Source organism: Sorex fumeus, unplaced genomic scaffold, assembly GCF_029834395.1.
Source record: "Sorex fumeus unplaced genomic scaffold, SorFum_2.1 ptg000007l, whole genome shotgun sequence".
Lineage (NCBI taxonomy): Eukaryota > Metazoa > Chordata > Mammalia > Eulipotyphla > Soricidae > Sorex > Sorex fumeus.
Genome location: NW_026606064.1, coordinates 23497528 through 23516836, shown reverse-complemented (window position 1 = coordinate 23516836; position 19309 = coordinate 23497528). Strand labels below are relative to the sequence as shown.

General features: G+C 42.4%; 1 pseudogene; it reads left to right on the top strand.

The window, feature by feature from the left end:
* The first annotated feature begins 10794 nt into the window (after positions 1 to 10794).
* Positions 10795 to 12191, top strand: LOC130043261 (40S ribosomal protein SA-like; annotated as a pseudogene).
* The last annotated feature ends 7118 nt before the right edge of the window (positions 12192 to 19309 follow it).

The window sequence follows — 19309 nt, the reverse complement described above, 5'->3', positions numbered from 1 at the left end:
GTTGATGCTGGTACTCACCAAGGTGATACCTTTTTGTTTCCAATGTTCAGAAATACCAGATTTTGATCAACTGGAAATCACTTGAAGACAATAAGTCATAGATAACAAAGTTGCTACCACCAGGCAGAGCACATGCAACAGCACCAGGGCTCAAACCTGCAGCTTTATGCTTGTAAAATAAGCATCTCACCCTGGTCCTAGCAAGACCTGTCTCCTGGCTCTGTCCAGTACATTTTTAATTTATTTTTTCAGCCATAATTATCCATGCTCAGGGCTTACTCCTGGGCTCTGTGCTCAGTGGCCACTCATGGTTTAAGTACTGCTTAGAGGATTACATGCAGTACTCGGCACAGAACCTGAATCAGTGCTATGCAAGGTAAGTACCCTAGCTGCTGTACTATCTCTTCAGTGCCCCTCCAGTACCTCCCAAGGACAGAAGGTGCACATTTCTAAATGACCATTGTAATGTATCTCTCTTGGGACTTCCAAAGTAAAAGGATTTTCCCTGACTTCTTCTATGAAATCTAGGGGTACAGCATGCAATTTAAGTACAAATATGTAGAATCCACAGTTAGCCTAATTTTTTTATATGTCTAGGGATAGAAATCTGTGCTCTCATTGACTGTTAAATGGGAATGTAAATTAGTATACCATTCTGGAGAGCAACTGAATAGTTGTGAGTTTTCAGAAAAGCATATTTTTTCTTAGAAATTCTACTTCTTGGAATTTGTTTCACACAATAATCAGTATTTACACATTTTTATTTAGACGCTACTTCCTTAAAAAAAAAAAGCATGCCCAGGTGTACCTCCTGGGAGGAATCCACCTGGAACAGATTGGAATTGCTTATGCTATCCTATCCGTGGTTCTCTTGGAAGAGATGATAGGCAGCCAATATTAGGTCCCAAAACAAGTCAAAATGGGGTGCCACAGCAAATGGGTTACTAACAGCTGACTGCAAAGGCTCAAGTGAGCCCAAGAAGAATAGCTCCAGGTTAGCTGTATCCTGATAAACTTGTAAATGAAATAAATGATTCACGTATGTCACTGAAATTTTGTGATTACACACAGGTAGAGTTATTAGCTTGATGGCCATTTGATACGACTGCAGTTTAAACATCCGGCAACTGAATAATGATGCAATAGCAAACACAACCATTAAAAGAATTCTGTGTAGATATGAAAAAGCACTCATTGTCACTTACTATTAGGGAAATGTAAATCAAAACAACAATGAGGGATCAGCAATAATATAGCAGGTAGGGCATTTGTCTTGCACAGGGCTGACCTGAGTTCAATCCCCAACACTTACTTCATCAGGGTCCCTAAGCACATAGCCAGGACTAAGCTCTGAGCAATGCCAGGCATGGCCCAAAGCAAAAAAGAGAGAAGATAAAACCAATGAAAAACATCTCATGCCAGTGAGAATGATGTATATCAAAAAGTCTGAAAGCCATGTTGGCAGGGATGTGGTGAGAAAGGAATTATCACTCATTTTTGGTGGGACTATGTAAAATCTTGTTCAACTTCTATGGAAAGCAATATGAAATGTCTCAAAAAAGTAGGAATGGAACTCCCGTATGAACTAGTGATACCAATTTCTTAGCATCTACACCCAAGTCATAAAAACATTAATTCAAAAGGACATATGTACGACAATGTTCATTGCAGCAGTTAGTATGATTGACAAAATATGATGTTTTCAAGTACTTTTTGTGGATAAGGTGGTTTCTCCAGCAGCACCCTGAACTATTCCTTTTTCAAGATTCAGTAAGAACAGTGAGTGCAGAACAAGCCCATCTAATCGCACAGACAACCCTGAAAAGAGAAATCTTCACATTAATCTCATAGTTTAAAAGAACCACAATTTCCCACGCCATGGTCAGAGCCACAGAAGCCTTAGAACTCCCAACCAGATGAAGGTTGAGAAAACTAGGAGAAGCCCCATCACCCAAGCTTCCTGTCTACAGGCTTAGTTATAACCCTCAATAAACAAGAAGAGAGCTTGTTTTAACTTTCTACTCATAGGATGTCAAAGTGCATGCATTCCAAATAAGAAATTCAATACCCAAGAGGAAATTCAATACCCCAGAGCCTGCAAAGATACACAATATGCTAATCCTTCCAAAGGTTAGAAGAACTTTTCTTTGTTTCTTTTCCTTCCTTCCTTCCTTCCTTCCTTCCTTCCTTCCTTCCTTCCTTCCTCCCTTCCTCCTTCCCTCCATCCCTCCCTCCCCCCTCTCTTTCTCTCTTCCTCCCTCCTTTTCTCCCTTCGTTTCTCCTTTTCTCCCTCCCTCCTTTTCTCCCTTCCTCCCTTTCCCTCCTCCCATCCTATATTCCTTCCTTCCTTTCTTCCTCTATCACTCACTCTCTTATTCCCTCATTTCCTAACATTTTTAAGTTAAGCCTTCACTTAAATTAATCCTACTTTACATCACTCTATCCTAGCACTTCTTTGCCAATATCCAATTGCAATAAATTCAGTATACATGAATTTATTCTGGCACTACTTGCTGCTGTAGTCAAAACTCTTCTCATGGAATTGGTAAAAAACACACATAAAGCTAATGGGATCCACAGCAACCACTCAGCCCTGCTGGCTGCCCTTAAGACACTCAAGACACTGTTGACTGGATTTCATTTTCCATTTCATTTCCCCCCCTCCCCCAATTTGAGAAAATTGCAACCCTTTTGATCCATTTCATCCCTAGACAACTCTGGGCCTATTCATCACTCCTAACTTGTGAGGCTCAACATCCATCCTACACCTCCACCAGGTCACCTCAGCTTCCTGTTTCCTGTTCTTCTTCATCTTCCTTCAAGGCTCTTGTTCCTAATCCAAGGACAAATTTTTTAAGGTCTGGGTCCTGGGCATGGTGCAGAGCATGTACAGTACACCAGGTGAGCCACGACCTTCCTGTGAGTGCAGAATCTTGTTCTTATATCAAATGTTCAGTGAGATCTCCCAAGTGTCCAATTGACCCAGCACTTTGCATCATCCATTTTCCATCTCTCTTGCATCATTAGGGTTCACCTATTATACTCTTCTCCATCTCTCACAACCCGGATATACAAAGACCATAGACAACCATGAAATTTAATTCTTAGATGCCTTAGATTGCTTAGAATATTAAAGCAAAATACCACAGGCTGGAGGGCTTAAATAACAAAAGAAGTATCCTCTCTTATTGGATGGTGGAAATTTGAGAGCTGGATGTGAGTATGGCTGATGTCTAGTGAGGTCTCTCTTCCTACGCGGCAGGCAGCCACCTTCTTCTTATAGCCTCACATGGTGTTCTCTTCCCCCTTTTCATCTACTCTCCATGCTGTAGTCAATAAAATTCTTCAAGTGCATGATGTTGGGGTTAACTTCTTCACTCTGGATGTATTTGTTCTGCTGTGTAGAAGAACAGCCATTATTAACACTCCTCTGTCTCATTCCCCATCCCTCCGTCCCCCCATCCCCCCATCCCCACCCCTGCCAAAGGATCCCTACTTCAGGGATCCTGCTTTTCCTTTCTTTTCGCAAAGAGCTAGTCATTTAAAATATGCCTTTCCCTCTGATCTTTGGTATGCAAAGGCTTACAGGGACTACGAAGCATATCTTCATGTCTAACATCCCCTTCAGACGTTTTCCCAAAGTTTTCCACCTCTCTGCCTCCCAAAGTTTTCCACCTCTCTGCCTCTATTGCTCACCATCCTTGCATGCAGTCTGCTTTTCAACTAGAGCCTCTAACATATATTAGTCACAGTTATTTTGAATGTGCTATGCAAACATTTCATAATCTTTGGCATATCTATATCTAATTTCACTGCTGCTTTTCCCCCTACATCATCAGACTATGTTTATTCTTCTCTGTTAACATGCCTTGTAATGTTTTGTGGAATGGCAGACATTGGGTAATAGAAACTTAGGTAAACCGATATTCAGCATGAGTATTAGGTTAATTTAGTTAATTTGGTTAGCATTAGATTGTACTTTATGTTGCTGTAACTGTAGGTGCAAAGTTTTAAGTTCCACTAGTGTTTGTTTCTTAGCTCTCTTTGGGCTTCCCTACAAACATCTTTGCAAACAGACTCTGAGCCTTATTGTTTTTCCAATAACTCATTATTATTTCACTCACAAGTCACCAAAACTTTTGGCTTGGTGACTAAAGAAGTGTAAGAAGTCTAGATATACAGTACAGGGGTATGGCGTATGTCTTGCATCCCAGCACCTTCTGGTTCCCTGAGCACCATTGCTTGTAGTCCTGGATGCCCACATGTACTACCCAAGTGACTGAGATGGTTCACAGCATGGCAGGGCCCAAGCAGCATCAGATCCTCAAATGCATAGAACCACCAGTTTGAATAGCCTGCTTGGGAGTCCCTCTCTCCACATAAAAAATAAAATAAAATAAAAAAAGGAATGTGTGTCGGAGAGAGGGGAAGATGTGATAGCAGACTTTTATAATCCTTTGATTAAATTTCATCGACTTGTGTCACAGACCTGAGACCTTGACAAGTTTTTCTTTGCTCCTCGTCCCCTTAGGTGAGACATGGATGCAGGGGGTCTGAGATAAAAAGAAGCATATCCCCAGGTGAAAGAAGGCACTAAAAGGACTTTTTCATTAGTGACCTGTGCTCTGTTGTACAGGATCTGGGGTATATTTCAAGATGGCATCTTCCCAACCCTTCACACTCCTATCTTCAGATATATAGGCTGATTATTTTTCTTCTTTATCCCCACTCTTGGTACTTCTCATCTGAGAGCAGGATAAGGTTCCTGGAGGTAAAGTGTATCAAATTCTGGATCCCTGCTAGTCACCTTCCCCCATCCACCACAACTACAGTACCAGAGATCTTCACTTTGTTTTAGTGCATACGCAGCCTTCTCAATTGATTAAAATTTCCATTTTCATGCTCCTATCAGCTCTTGGTAGCAGCAGCTTCTGCCTCCCGGGAGTTGAGCTCAGCTGATACTCTGTGGGTTCACCTCTCTCTAGATTTCGGTGGGCAGCCCACCCTGCAGCTTTCAGTCTGGTAGTGAGTCTAATAAAAGATTTTCAGTTTGTTCAGCTCCCTTTCTTGTTGTGAGTCAGGAGTGACAACTCCAAGCTCTTTCCTTGCTGCCACTGAAATTAAAAGCCCTGCAATAGGATTGGGAGAGGCGAGTCTTTTGATGGGCTATTTTGGCTTTGACCGTGAAATCTAACAGATGGTAGTAACAGGCTCCTCCACCCTGAGAATATACTTTACATTACTTGAATTCATTTAAATATATTGAGACTTATTTTATGGGCCCAAAGATGGTCTTGCTTGGTAAGTTTTTCACACTTGAGAGAATATGCGTTCTGCTGTGGGATTGAATTTTCTCATTCTTGGGAGGCGTTTTGTGCCGCATCCAGCAATCTTTAGGGACTGTCCTGAGCTCTGGATCCAAGTGTGACCTTGAAGGGCCCCATGAGGTACCTTGTAAGACAAACTGAGTGCCTTACTCCTATACTATCTTCAACCTTCAATAGAATTTTCTAAGGGAACAAATCAATTAAAGCACTGATAGTGTCATTCAGCCTGCTCTTTGTTGATTTTTGCCTATTTGTTTCATCAATTATTGGTGATGCAAATTTTCAAATTTCTAATTTAAATTGTGTGATTGTCTAGCTTCCTTTGAACATCTCTCTCTCACTCTCTCTCTCTCTCTCTCTCTGTTATTTTAAAATTCTGCTCTTCAGTGCAAAAACAGTCAGTATTGCTTTTTTTGATAAATTAATCCCTATGTAATTATAAAATGACTTTTTTAAATTTTACCAAAAATCTTTATTCTGACATGACTTTGATATAAATATAGTCAGTTTAAATCTCTTTTGGTTCATGTCAGCTTGGTTTAGTTTTGTGTACTCAAAAAATAAATATGAAGTCACCTGTGTTTGGTGATCTGGGACTGCTTCCCCCCGCGGGATGGCTGGTGGAAATGAGAGCCAGGCTGGTTGGTATCAGTTGCAGTTTTTCCAATCTCGTCTCCATTCTCCTCTGATTCGCCTAGATCCTCCCCCACATCCACCTCCCCCTGCCCGCTCTTACAGCATTAGTTATATCCCCACTCATGAGAGTGTTGGGGTAGCAATTACACATAGGTGTGGTCATACAATCAATGGATGTAAAGTACTTCCCTCAGGGGAAGCTTCTTTTAGGACAAATTTTCATTCAGCAAGATGACCCGGCTAAGGGCAAAATACCATCTAGGGGTGCGTTTCTCCTTTCCTTAGTCCACAACCATTTAAGCATTCATCTTAATTCTACTTCTACATAATATTCGTCGTTTTTTATGGGGACACAGTAAAAGATACATTAAGCTTATAGGGTGGCTCTCCTGGGGGCATCTCGCTATAGATCTCAGACTACAGTGCTCAGGCCAGATTAGTCTTTCCTAACCCTAGCAGGGTCCTAATCCACTTGTCACTCTTTGGATCATGACATAATTTGTTCATGATCACGCTATTAACTTACTGTTAAGTATTATGGCACTTGGCCTGGCCCATTTCAATGACAGGGTAGCTCAGACATTGCCCTGGGTCCATCCAGTCCCTCATCGGGACCCTGCTTATGGGGTGCTAGGAACTAAGGGGAACTGAGGCCTAAGTTGAGAAAACAGATGCCTAGGAGTGAATATTATTTAGAGTCATTTAACTCCCAAGTTACAAAAGCATAGCATTAACTGTCTTCCTATATCTATACAAAAAGGACATTGCTCTGAAGTAACGATGCAAAGGACATAAGGAGAAGAGAAAAGCAATATTTCACTTACAAATATAAATCTAGTGTCCACAAGTTAACAGAGTCTGATTAGGGGATAAAAGTGATTGACTGGTTGGGAAAGCAGAGCACAAAGAAAGAAGTTACAGATAAGCACAGAGGAATGGGAGTGCCTTAAAAGCATTGTAATGGGTATTACTCAGTAAACCTAAGCTCCCTGTAGCCAGGGATAAAGGACAAACTAATATTATCCTATAAGTTTTTTCTCTCCTTATACCTTTAACCTATTTGGTTTTTTTTTTGTTTGTTTGCTTTTGTTTTTTTTGTTTGTTTGTTTGCTTGTTTTTGCCACATCCAGGGTTGGACACAAACAAGGCAAGTTCCCTATTTGCAGCACTATCACTCCAGCGAACATAGTTGTTTTGATATAAGGGCTGGAGCGATAGCACAGCGGGTAGGGCGTTTGCCTTACAAGCGGCCAACATGGCCAACCCGAGTTCGATTCCTCCGCCCCTCTCGGAGAGCCCGGCAAGCTACCGAGAGTATTCGATATGCCAGACACAGTAACAACAAAGTCTCCAATGGAGACGTTACTGGGCCCGCTCGAGCAAATCGACGATCAACGGGAGGGCCTTTACCTTTACCTTTATATATATATATATATATATATATATATATATATACTTATATATATATAGTATTGTTTGTTTGGAGGGAGGTAATACCTGGCTTTCTGTTCAGAACAAATTTCCAATGCTGCTATGGGACCATGTGATGCTGGGGATTGAACTCAGACCCCCTACATACAGAGCATGAACTTAATCCATTAAACTAGCTCTTGGGACTGGAGCAATAGCACAGCGTGTAGGGCGTTTGCCTTGCACGCGGCCGACCCGGGTTCGATTCCCAGCATCCCATATGGTTCCCTGAGCACCGCCAGGGGTGATTCCTGAGTGCAGAGCCAGGAGGAACCCCTGTGCATAGCCAGGTGTGACTCAAAAAGAAAAAAAAAACTAGCTCTTGTGCCTTGTGTTTTTATATTTCATACATTTTCTATAGTCAATATATAGTTGAGTACTGCGTTAGACCAACTTAACAATATCTGACGCTATCTGCCTCTTAAGCTGTGACACTTACACTACTTTCTTTTAATATGATCATGAACATGTTTAGGTTGAAGCCTGCAATCTTGCTAGCTACTTGTTTTTTTTTTTATTTGTTTGTTTTTATGGTCTCATCGGTTCTGCATTTCTTTTCTCTGTTACTTTTGATTAAACATTTTTTATTCCATTCTTTGAATTTGTTGGACCATTACATACTTTGCTTTTGATCTTTATGCATTTGTTTAAGTTTCACAACATTCTTCTATATACTAACAAGGAAGTTGAACAGATACATTAAAAATGACTCACAGGGGGCTGGAGCGATAGCACAGTGGGTAGGGCATTTGCCTTGCATGTTGCTGGCCTGGGTTCAATTCCCAGCATGAATGGTCTCCCAAACACCGCCTGGAGTGATTCCTGAGTGCAGAGCCAAAAATGACCCCTGTGCATCACCAGGTGTGACCCAAAAAACAAACAAATAAAAAAAAAAAAAGAAGTTCTTAAAAAAAAAAAAGACTCATAGGTGGCAAATCCCAAGTCTCTCTAGACAGGGGCGGGGTGGGCCCTCCTTCCCCCTGCTGATGGGACACCGAGATGATATCACATCTGCCCACCGTCTACTTAAGCTCCCACCTGGCCATGATCCAGAGACACACAGATGAATCTTGGACCCCAGCAACTTCTTACAGAGATTTCTTTAGACGTTAATTATTAAAATCTTAGAATTCCTTGAGCATGTGGCAGCTTTTGCAGCTGTGCAACATTATATTATATCCATAACAAGCAATACAAAACACATTGTCTAGCACTGCGTTTTCGGCAGGTATGAGGGGTGGTAGGACTGGTCTTTCAATATCAAAGTTAACTAAAATAGAGAAAGAATGCTTTGCAAATTGTCTCCCATACAGGCAGGGGGAGGTGTGGAATGGTGGGGGGGATGGGAACCTGGGGATTTTGGTGGTGGAAAGCGTGCACTGGTGAAGGGATGGGTGCTTGATGACTGTATGATCAAAATTCAAGCATGATATTTTTGTTACTGCACCTCAAGGTAAATTAATAAAAAAATTTTTAAAAAATGACTCACAGGTGGGAGCTGGGGATGTGGTTTAAGAGGTAGAGTACAAGACTTGCATGTATGAGGCCCTGGGTTTAATACATGACAGACATTGTGCTATCAAAAACTGGGGAAAAGAGATCAACAGAGATTCCTCAAAGAAAACACTTTTTTTTATATGACCAGCAGGCATATGAAAAAAATCTTCTCCCTCACTCATAGTGAAGTGCAAATCAAAACAGAGATATATTACCTCACACCAGTGAGACTAGCATGCATCAAAAGGACAAAAACAATCAGTATTGACATGAATGTGTGTGTGGAGGCAGGGGGAATCCTCCTCCACTGCTAGTGGGAATATTGACTGGTTCATCTTTTTTGGAAAACAATATGAATCTTCCTGAGAAACTAAGAATTTTTTTTTCCCTTTATTGTATTTTATTTTTTTTTAAAGTTGTAGATTTACAATTTTTTGTGCTTTGGTTTCAATTATACAATGATCAGATACCCATCCCTCCACCAGTGCCCATTTTCCACCACCATGGATAATATCCCTCCCACCCCCATCCCCCCATCCCCCCTGTCTCTGTGGCAGGGCAATCCCCTGTGTTCTCTCTCTCCTTTTGGGTGTTGTGGTCTGCAAAAGAGGCATTGAGTGGCAAACATGTTCAGTCCATAGTCTACTTTCGACATGCATCTCCCCTCCTGGGAGGATCCTCCAAACATCCTTTATTTGGTGCTCCCTTCTCTATCTGAACTGCCCTTTCCTCTAGGATACCCGGCTGGCCTCTAAATTATGGAGTAATCCTCCTGGCGCTGATCTCAGCTATTCTTGGGTATTAATCTCTTACTTTGTTACTTTATATCCCCCAGATGAATGCAATCTTTCTATGTCTATCCCTCTCTTTCTGACTCATTTCGCTTAGCATGATACTTTCCATATTGTACCACTTGTATGTAAATTTCATGACTTCATCTTTTCTAAGAGCTACATAGTACTCCATTGTGTAGATGTACCAAAGTTTCTTTAACCAGTCATCTGTTCTTGGGCACTCAGGTTTCTTCCAGTTTCTGGCTATTGTAAAGAGTGCTGCAATGAACAAACAAGTGCAGATGTCACTTCGACTATACATTTTTGCCTCTCTGGGATATATTCCCAGGAGTGGTATTGCTGGGTCAAATGGGAGCTCAATTTCTAATTTTTTGAGAATCGTCCATACTGTTTTCCAGAAGGGCTGAACCAGTGGACATTCCCACCAACAGTGAAGGAGTGTCCCTTTCTCGCCACATCCACGCCAGCATCGGTTGCTTTTGTTCTTTTGAATGTGGGCTAGTCTCTGAGGTGTGAGATGGTATCTCATTGTGGTTTTGATCTGCATCTCCCTGATGATTAATGATGTAGAGCATTTTCTCATGTGCTTTTTTGCCATTCGGATTTCTTCTTTGAGAAAGTTTCTGTTCATTTCATTGCCCCATTTTTGGATGGGGTTGGATGTTTTCTTCTTGTGGAGTTTAACCAGTATTTTGTATATCCTGGATATCAACCCCTTGTCAGATGTGTATTCGGCGAATATCCTTTCCCATTCTGTAGACTGTCTTTGTATTTTGGTCACTGGAGAAACTAAGAATTTAACTTCTATATGATCCAGCAATTCTGCTTCCTGGTGTCTACCCCAAGGTAAAAAAAAAAAACAACCCTATATTCTGAAAAGATATTTGCACTTCTCTCCAGTAATTACAGCACTAAACACAAAAGACAAAATCTGAAAACAACCCAAATGTCCAAGAACAGACGATTGGATAAAGAAGCTATGGTACGCCTTCCTGCACTGCCTAGCGAGGGATCCACATGGATTAAAGTTATTAAGTTATTCCCACCGTAACTTAAAGGGAAAGTTCACAATGTCCAGAGCCTTTGATGTCCTGCAAATGAAAGAAGATATTCTCAAATTTCTTGTAGCAGGTACTCAGTGAACGGGCACTGACCTCGACTTCCAGTACATCTACCAGAGGAAAAGTGATGGTATCTACAATTATAAATGTGAAGAGGACCCAGGAGAAGCCTCTGTTGGCAGCTTGTGCCATTGTTATCATTGAAAACCCAGCTGATTGTCAGGAGAGATGAAGTCATGAACTTTGCTAATAAATGGATAGACATGGAAAGTATCATGCTAAGTGAAATGAGTCAGAAAGAGAGGGACAGACATAGAAGGACTGCACTCATTTGTGGAGTATAAAACAACATAACATGAGGCTGACTCCTAAGGACAGTAGATACACTGGACAGATAGATTGCTCCATAGCTGGAAGCCTGCCTCATAAGCAAAGGGGAGGAGGCAGCTGGAATAGAGAAGGGATCACTAAGAAAAAGATGGCTGGAGGAATCGGTTGGGATGGGACATGTGTGCAGAAAGTAGATAAAGGACCAAACACGATAACATCTCAGGGTCTGTATTACAAACCATAATGCCCCAAAGTAGAGAGAGATTATGGATAATCATGTCTGCCATGGAGGCAGAGGGAAGGTGGGAAGGGGGGGTGTATACTGGGGATATTGGTGGTGGGAAATGTGCACTGGTGGAGGGACGGGTGTTTGATCATTGTGTGATTGTAACCCAAACATGAAACCTTATAACTATCTCACGGTGAGACAATAAAATGAAAAAAAAAAAAAAGAAAACCCAGTTGATGTCAGTGTGATCTCATCCTGGAGTACTGGCCAGCGAGCTGGGCTATAGTTTGTGGCTACCACCTGTGACAACTCCAATCGCTGATCACTTCACTCCTGGAATTTTCACTAATCAAATCAAGGTAGCTTTCCTGGAACTGAGACATCTGGTCATTACTAATCCCAGGGCTGACCACTAACCCTTCACAGAGGCATCTTACATTTACCTTCCTGCCATTGCTCTGTGTAACACAGACTCTCCTCTGCATCGTGTGGACATTGCCATTCCTTGCAACAAAAAGGAAGCTCACTATGTGGGTCTCACGTGGTAGATGCTGGCCTGTGAACAACCATGGGAGGCCATGCCTGGTCTCTGCTTCTATAGAGATCCTAAGGCAATTGAAGGGAAGAGCAGGCTGCTACTAAGAAGGCTGTGTGACTAAGGAGGAATTTCAGAATAAATGGATGCTCCAGCTCCCGAGTTTACAGCTACTCAACCTGAGGTTTCAGACAGATGTGGAGGGATACAGGCACCTTCTGCCCGATTCAACAGTTCCCTACTGAAGACTCTCAGCCTGTCACAGAAGACTGGTCTGCAATTCCCACTGTGCAGACCACTGAGTGGTCTTAAGCTTGTTCTTCCAGATTCATGCGGGAAGTGAAAATAAGGCTGATGGAAAAGAAATTGAGTTTCTAAAATAAGAAGAAAAAAAATCCCAACAGTACATATGTACAATGAAATACTACTTGGCTATTAAACAAAAAAGAGACAAAATCATGCAATTTGCCACTACATGGGTAATCTGGATAGTACCTTGCTGAGTGAAGTTAGAGGAACAGATACAGAATGATCTCTCTAATATATGGGATAAAGAAACATAATATCACTTGATCACTTGATCACTTGACTTCCCGTTAATCGTCGATTTGCTTGAGCGGATGCCAGTAATGTCTCCATTTGTCCCTGTCGCGTGCTAGTGTAGCCCCATGGCGTCTGTTTGGTTCTAGGAACATGAAGAGCCTCAAACCAATCATTCATGATCTTGATGAAGAAGTCTGACCATCTGGTAGGTGGGCGGCCACGCAGTCTTTGGACATCCCGTGGAATCCAGTCAGTAACAGCTCTAGTCCAGCGGTCGTCTTTAAATCTCATTACGTGACCAGCCCATCTGATTTTTGACACCTTGGCAAACGAGACAGCGTCCCTGATTCTTGATCATCGATGGATGTCGGAACTCCGGATTCTTTCTCTCACTTGAGTGAAACGTGATATTCCAAGCATAGCTCTTTCAATTCCTCTTTGGGAGACCCGAATAGCATTCTCATCCTGTTTGCATAGGGCCCAGGTCTCTGAGGCGTATGTTAATGCAGGAAGAACAGTGGAATCAAAGAGATGTGTCCGGAGCCGGAGGTGCTTCATCCTCTTAGTTATTTCTTCGACGCTCTTGACGGCGTTCCAAGCCGCTCTCTTCCTCCTGCGCAGCTCAGGTGCCAGGTCATTTGTCATGTTGACTTCTCGACCTAGGTACACATAGCTGTTGCATTCGGAGATGGTTGTTCCATTGAGAGCGAATGGGGCGTCAGGAACAAGGCTGTTTCTCATAAACATTGTCTTCGTAAGATTCAGCTGTAGTCCGACCTTTCCACACTCACGGTCGAAGTCTGCCAGCATTTGTGCTGCTTGGCTGATGTTTGGTGTTATTAAAAAAATGTCATCAGCAAAGCGGAGGTGGTGTAGTTGCTGACCATCTATCTTCACTTCCATTCCTTCCAATTCCAGTTGTTGCATGATGTTCTCGAGGGTGGCACTGAAGAGTTTCAGTGAAATGGTATCACCCTGCCGAACCCCTCTCTTGACATCGATGATTACTTCTTTGTAGAATGGTGAGATCCTGGTAGTGAATCCGCAATACAGCTCACGGATTATCTTGATATATTGAGCTTGAATGCCGATTGGCTAGGGCTTCAATGACCGCTTCTGTCTCAACAGAATCAAAGGCCTTCTTTAAATCAATGAACGTTAGACAGAGCGGCATCTTGAACTCCCGAGAAACCTCAATGAGCTTGGTTGTTGTGTGGATATGATCGATGGTGCTGAATCCTTTGTGGAACCCGGCTTGGTTGTCCTTCATCTAGTGTTCTGCCAATCCTATTTAGGATGACTCGAGTGAACAACTTGTAGATGACAGACAATAGGCAGATCAGGCGATAGTTGCCAATGTCATGGATGTCTCCCTTCTTGAACAATAGTACAGTCCTGCTGGTTTTCCATTGGGATGAAACCTTGCATTCAGACAGGTAGCAGGTGAAGAGACGAGCCAGTGTATTGATGAGTACTGATGGCAGGTTGTTCAGGTGTTCAGGTCTGACCTTGTCTGGGCCGGGTGCTGTTCATTTCTTTACTGACGAAATGGCGTGTCAGATTTCGAAAGGGAGAACATTGGGAAAGACATATCCATCCTGTGGAATTTGGTATGTCGGCAAGTGGACATGGCTATCGAAGAGATTTGAGTAGAAGTCATGGATAATCTTCTCCATTGCCGTTCTGGAGAATGTGATAGATCCATCAGGACGTCGGAGGGCAGTTATCTTGGTCTTGTAGTTGGCAAAGGACAGGCGGGCATTACGAATACTTTTCCTGGCTTCTGCCACATCTACCAGCACTTCTGCTCTTCTCTCTTTGAGGTCTTCCTTGATTGCATCTCTGCACTGCTTTTTGAGCTCGGACGTTTGCTTGTGGTTGCCTGAGGCATGCACCAAACCACGTTGGCGAATAAGCTCAAGAGTTTTCGAAGACAGGCGTTTTTTTGTGGATATCTCTCTCTTGGCGTTCCTCGCACAATCATGGAGGTGCTGAACCAGTCAATCGTATTCCTCATCAATGTTGTCAACAATGGCATCTTCCCATGTTGCAGCAATAGTGCCAAAGAGCTCCCAGTTGGTGGTCGTTCTGGGAGTTCTCTTCTTAAACTTTGCAGCCCTTTGTCCCTGCTCTGTGAAGTAGAATTTTGCACGAAGGAGACGGTGGTCCGATCCCATTCGGAATTTTGGGACAACAGCGACATCGGTCAGGCAAAACCATCATTTGAATATGATGTGGTCTATTTCGTTGCGGAATCTCCACCAGGAGACTCCCATGTCCAACGGCAGAGCCTGGCAAGCTATCCGTTGGGTATTCGATATGCCAAAACCAGTAACTACAATGGATCTCATTCTGCTGACCCTGAAGGCTTCACCAACATGGCAGCACTGAGAAGGATGAGAAAGGAGAGGCCAATAAAATCTCAAGGCCGAACTAGGCTGCCACAACAAAGGAAGACGAAAATGTTTGTCTGTACTTTCAATGTACGTACGCTAGTATCAGATGCATCCATCGAGGACCTGATGGTACAAGGCGAAAGATCAAGTACGACATCATTGGTCTGACCGAGACAAGAAGGCACCAATCTCATCATGCCGTTTTCGACACCGGAGAAGAATTGATCCTCGGAACATGCGCTAAAAGAGGTGTCGGAGGCGTCAGTGTCCTTGTCAACACAAAGAAACATAATATAGGAATAATAAATGCCCCAAACCAACAGAACCTGAGAACTGCATTTCAGGATTGAGCTTACTGTGGTGGTGGTGGAGGAAGGGCATGGGGTATGTTGAGTGGGGAAAAACACAGAAAGAGGGTGTGGTGTTGCAGTCATAAAGCCCTACTATTAGCAATCTCTTAAAGCACTGTGACTACAATTAAAAATGTAATAATACATGGTCCCTCTGAGCACTGCCAAGTATGGCCCTCACAATTTTAGTCACAAAAGTGATTTACTGCACTCAAAATTGCAATGGTTATAAACCTACAGGAAAACGACGCACAACATGGAAGGCTGGCACTACACCCAGAGCTCAGAACAGTGGGTCAGGGAAGGTCTGGAAAAGTTTAGTATTGTCTCATCTACTGTAAAAAATAATGGGAAAATCCTCTTTATTTAAGGATCAGGAACCACATTTACTATCAGAAGATTTCCCAGTAAGGAACTCCAAATGACTCCTATCTGGCAGAGAAGGCATTTTCTTCTACATCACAAATCACAAATCATCCTGTTATTCGTCGATTGCCTCGAGCAGGTCCCAGGAACGTCTCTTTCATCCTAGCCCTGAGATTATATTCAAGGCTCTTTAGGAGAATGAGACCCATCATTGTTACTGGTATTTGGCATATTGGGACCACCATGGGGAGTAGGATTATTTGAGAATCTTAATTAACAAAGCTGACAAATTGGTAAAAATTGCTCCCAAATTCCTAGCATCCATGATTTCACAGTAAACATCCCTTCACCGGGCAATCAGTACTTTAGTACAAACTTTAGTTAAAAAACTCTGATAATCAACATAAAATTTAATATTAAAGATTATACAATCTTTAGTATTTCATAATCTTTAATAATATGTAATGTTTTTTATTGGTGGTGGTGGTGGTGGAGTGTGTGTGTGTGTGTGTGTGTGTGTGTGTGTGTGTGTGTATGTGTACAGTATTTTGGGAGGGTTGGATGGACTGGGATTTGTTTTCTTTTTGTTGTTGTTTTGTGGTACCAGGATTGAACTCAGAGAACTCAGAGTCATACATACCAGGCAAAATGCTCTACCACTGAGTCACTCTCAGGTGTCCTGATGCTTGGGCTCTTCCTGACTCTGTTAAGGAGTAATACTGGCAGAGCTTGGAAGATCATATGGGATGCTGGGGAATCAAACCCAGGTTGCCCTCACGCAAAGCAAGTACGTTAGCCCCTGTACTATCTCTGTCCTGGCCTCCACTTTTAGACATTTACGCTCTACTTTTGTATGTTATAAATCATATAGTATAATTTTAATTGTTTTTTAAGTGATTGTCAATTATTTTTAAGGTTTTAAATAATAAAAATGTATCTTCTATATTTTCCCCTTTCATTTTAAGTGACTTTTACATATGTTTTTTATTTTTTTCTTTTAGTTTGGTTTTGGGACTATTGTGCTGGTGCAAGCCGCGAATGAACAGAGAGAGAGACAGCTCAGATAGGATAGTGAGTCTATTAGAGGCTTAGCACTGAAGATCCCAAGTCAGAAGAGGAAGAGACTAGGAACTCTGTTTGCTGAGAGGGTCTCTTTTATCCTCTAAAGATGTGCTACAATCTACATACATTCTTATCAGTGAAACAGGGGATACAGAGGCAATAAGTAAAAAAAAACAGCAATCCATGCATCATTCACACATGGTATGGCCTTCACGTGTTCAGAGAAAAACAGTGTCAGTATCTCTTGCCCATTTTTGGTGTACCTTTAGGTACCATCTCCTGTGTCCTCCCATCAATCTGTCGGGCCCAATGAACTCCCATAATCTGGTGTGCTGGTGGGCCCTTAACTCCATAATTGGGGTCATAAATGGAATACAACTCCTTCCCTTCTCTTGCTTAAATTAGGGGGGTCAGTTTCAGTTTCAGTTTCACAGTCATCATCACATTTTCTTAATTTTCATTACAGTTTCAAAATTCTCGTTACATATAGCTTCTTACTTATCATTACAGAACCACACATGGTGGTGCTCAGGGCTTCCTCCTGGCTCTGCACCCAAGGATCACTCCTTACCTGGGCTGGTGGGACCATATATGGTGCCAGAGACTGAATCCAAGTTAGCTGCATGCAAGACAAGCACCCTACCCTCTCTACACTGCTCCAGGTAGTGACTTTCATTTCTGTGAAGAGAGGGAAAGTCACCACTTCCTTCTGGAGAGGGAGAAGGAGAGGAGCTGAGGCAGGCAAACTGGTAAACTGGGAACATTGGTGACAAGAAATGTACACTGATGTTGGGATATTGTATAACTGATACCCAATCACAAACAGCTTTGTACCTGGGTATTTCCCAATGACTTTTCCATAAAAATGAAATTAAAATAAATAAATAAATAAATAAAAGATGCTTTTTTCCATGAGAGAGCACTGGCTTCCTCAGAATGGAAAAACACATGCTTTAGGGTTAAGAATGGATATTTCCTACATACCTGCCTTTGTTCCAAATTCTTTACATACATAGGAGTTCATGGGGCTTTTTTTGGGGAAAAGCATTGAACTTCTGATGGTTCTTTATGGTATTTTTTGTTACACTTTTGGGCCACACTCTGAATTACTTTTGGCTCTGCATCCAGAAATTACTCCTGGTGGACCCTGGAATGACAGGATCAAACCCAGGTCAGCCACTTGCAAGAGTAGTACCTTACCACAATACTCTCAGACCCCTGGTGGCCCATTCTTGAGTTCCTATCACAGTCTTTTTCTGCAGCTTTTGTCTACCTATTCCTTCCACCTCTCCTCCCAGGATCCATCCTCTTGGGCCTAGAATTCTGTATCTCAATGGCTTTCCAGGCTTCTGAGATGGATCCTTTGTATCAAGGACCTCCATGCATTCTGGTTGGTTAGATTAACCCCAATATACATTACCAGGCCCCCTCTGTCTTCCTGCCTGTAACACTATGATTGAAGAGTTTACGGGAAAAAGGAGGCCCCTAAACTTCAGCTGCACTTGCCTGGAGTTTAATTTCTACCACAGATAATGGGATATACCTGCTACTGATGGCTCTTCCTGGGCTGTAGGTCATTGGGGAATGCTGACAGAAACACAGAGTTCATCATTTTTTTGTGCAGCACCTAATCACTGGTTAATCCTAAGGTAGTACTGTGGTTTACAGTAAGGGAAACAGAATTCATCTTTGGATCCTTCCTGGAACAGAGCTCCTAAAACCCTTGACATTTTCTAAATGACCAAGGTATCTTTTCGCTGTTCATAAGTTATTTGATATGATTAGCTAGCTCCTTTCAACCACAAAAAAATTCATTGGCCTATAAGTAGGGGACTGCCTGACACGGGAACCAATCATATGATTAGAGAGTTAGAACTTTCAACACTATCCAGCACCTCTCTCTCTCCTGCCCAGAATGAGGAGAGGGGATCCACCACCAAGGGCTAGTGCTTTGATTCTAGGTAATGATGCTCGCCTAAGTAAAAGGTCTGAAATAGGGTCATGAAAAGGAAGAAATAGAGTTCAAGAGGAGAATTAGGCTGAAATGGGGTTTATTGGAAAGAGAGCACTCCCTGGCAGACTTCACAAGCCTCAAGAGGTGCTAATGACAAAAGTAGAGAGAGTATGGGGGATATTGTCTGTCATGGAGGCTGGGGAAGAGTTGGAAAGGGGGGGAATATACTGGGACATTCATTGGTTGTGGAGAATGTGCACTGGTGGAGGGATGGGTGTTTGATCATTGTATGATTGAAACTCAAACATGAAAATAACTGTATCTGATGGTGATTCAATAATAATAATAATAGTAATAATAATAAAGAGGGACTAATGAAGATGCCACCCACTTCTGTTTTATGGTGGGTTTATATGAAAGTAAAGGAGGCCTGTGGCGGGGGCAAGGAGGGATGTGACATTAACTCAGAACCAGGTCCTGTTTCTGTCTGATGCGGGTTGGACCAAGGTCCCATAAGTACTCTTTTGGTTTGGATTCCAGTGGGCCCCATGGCAGTAGTTTTATGGAGCTGCATATGCAGATTTCAAAGTGCCAATATCTAGGCTGACCTAACACTAAGAAAATCAAAACTTAGACCAGGCAGAACGCATGTATAAAGTTCTAACCTCTTTTCATGTGCCTTGCCCTGTGCAGCTGTTCCATTGGCTGTCCATGAATTCCAACCTTTTCCAACAAACCAGTAATCAAGTAGATAAAATG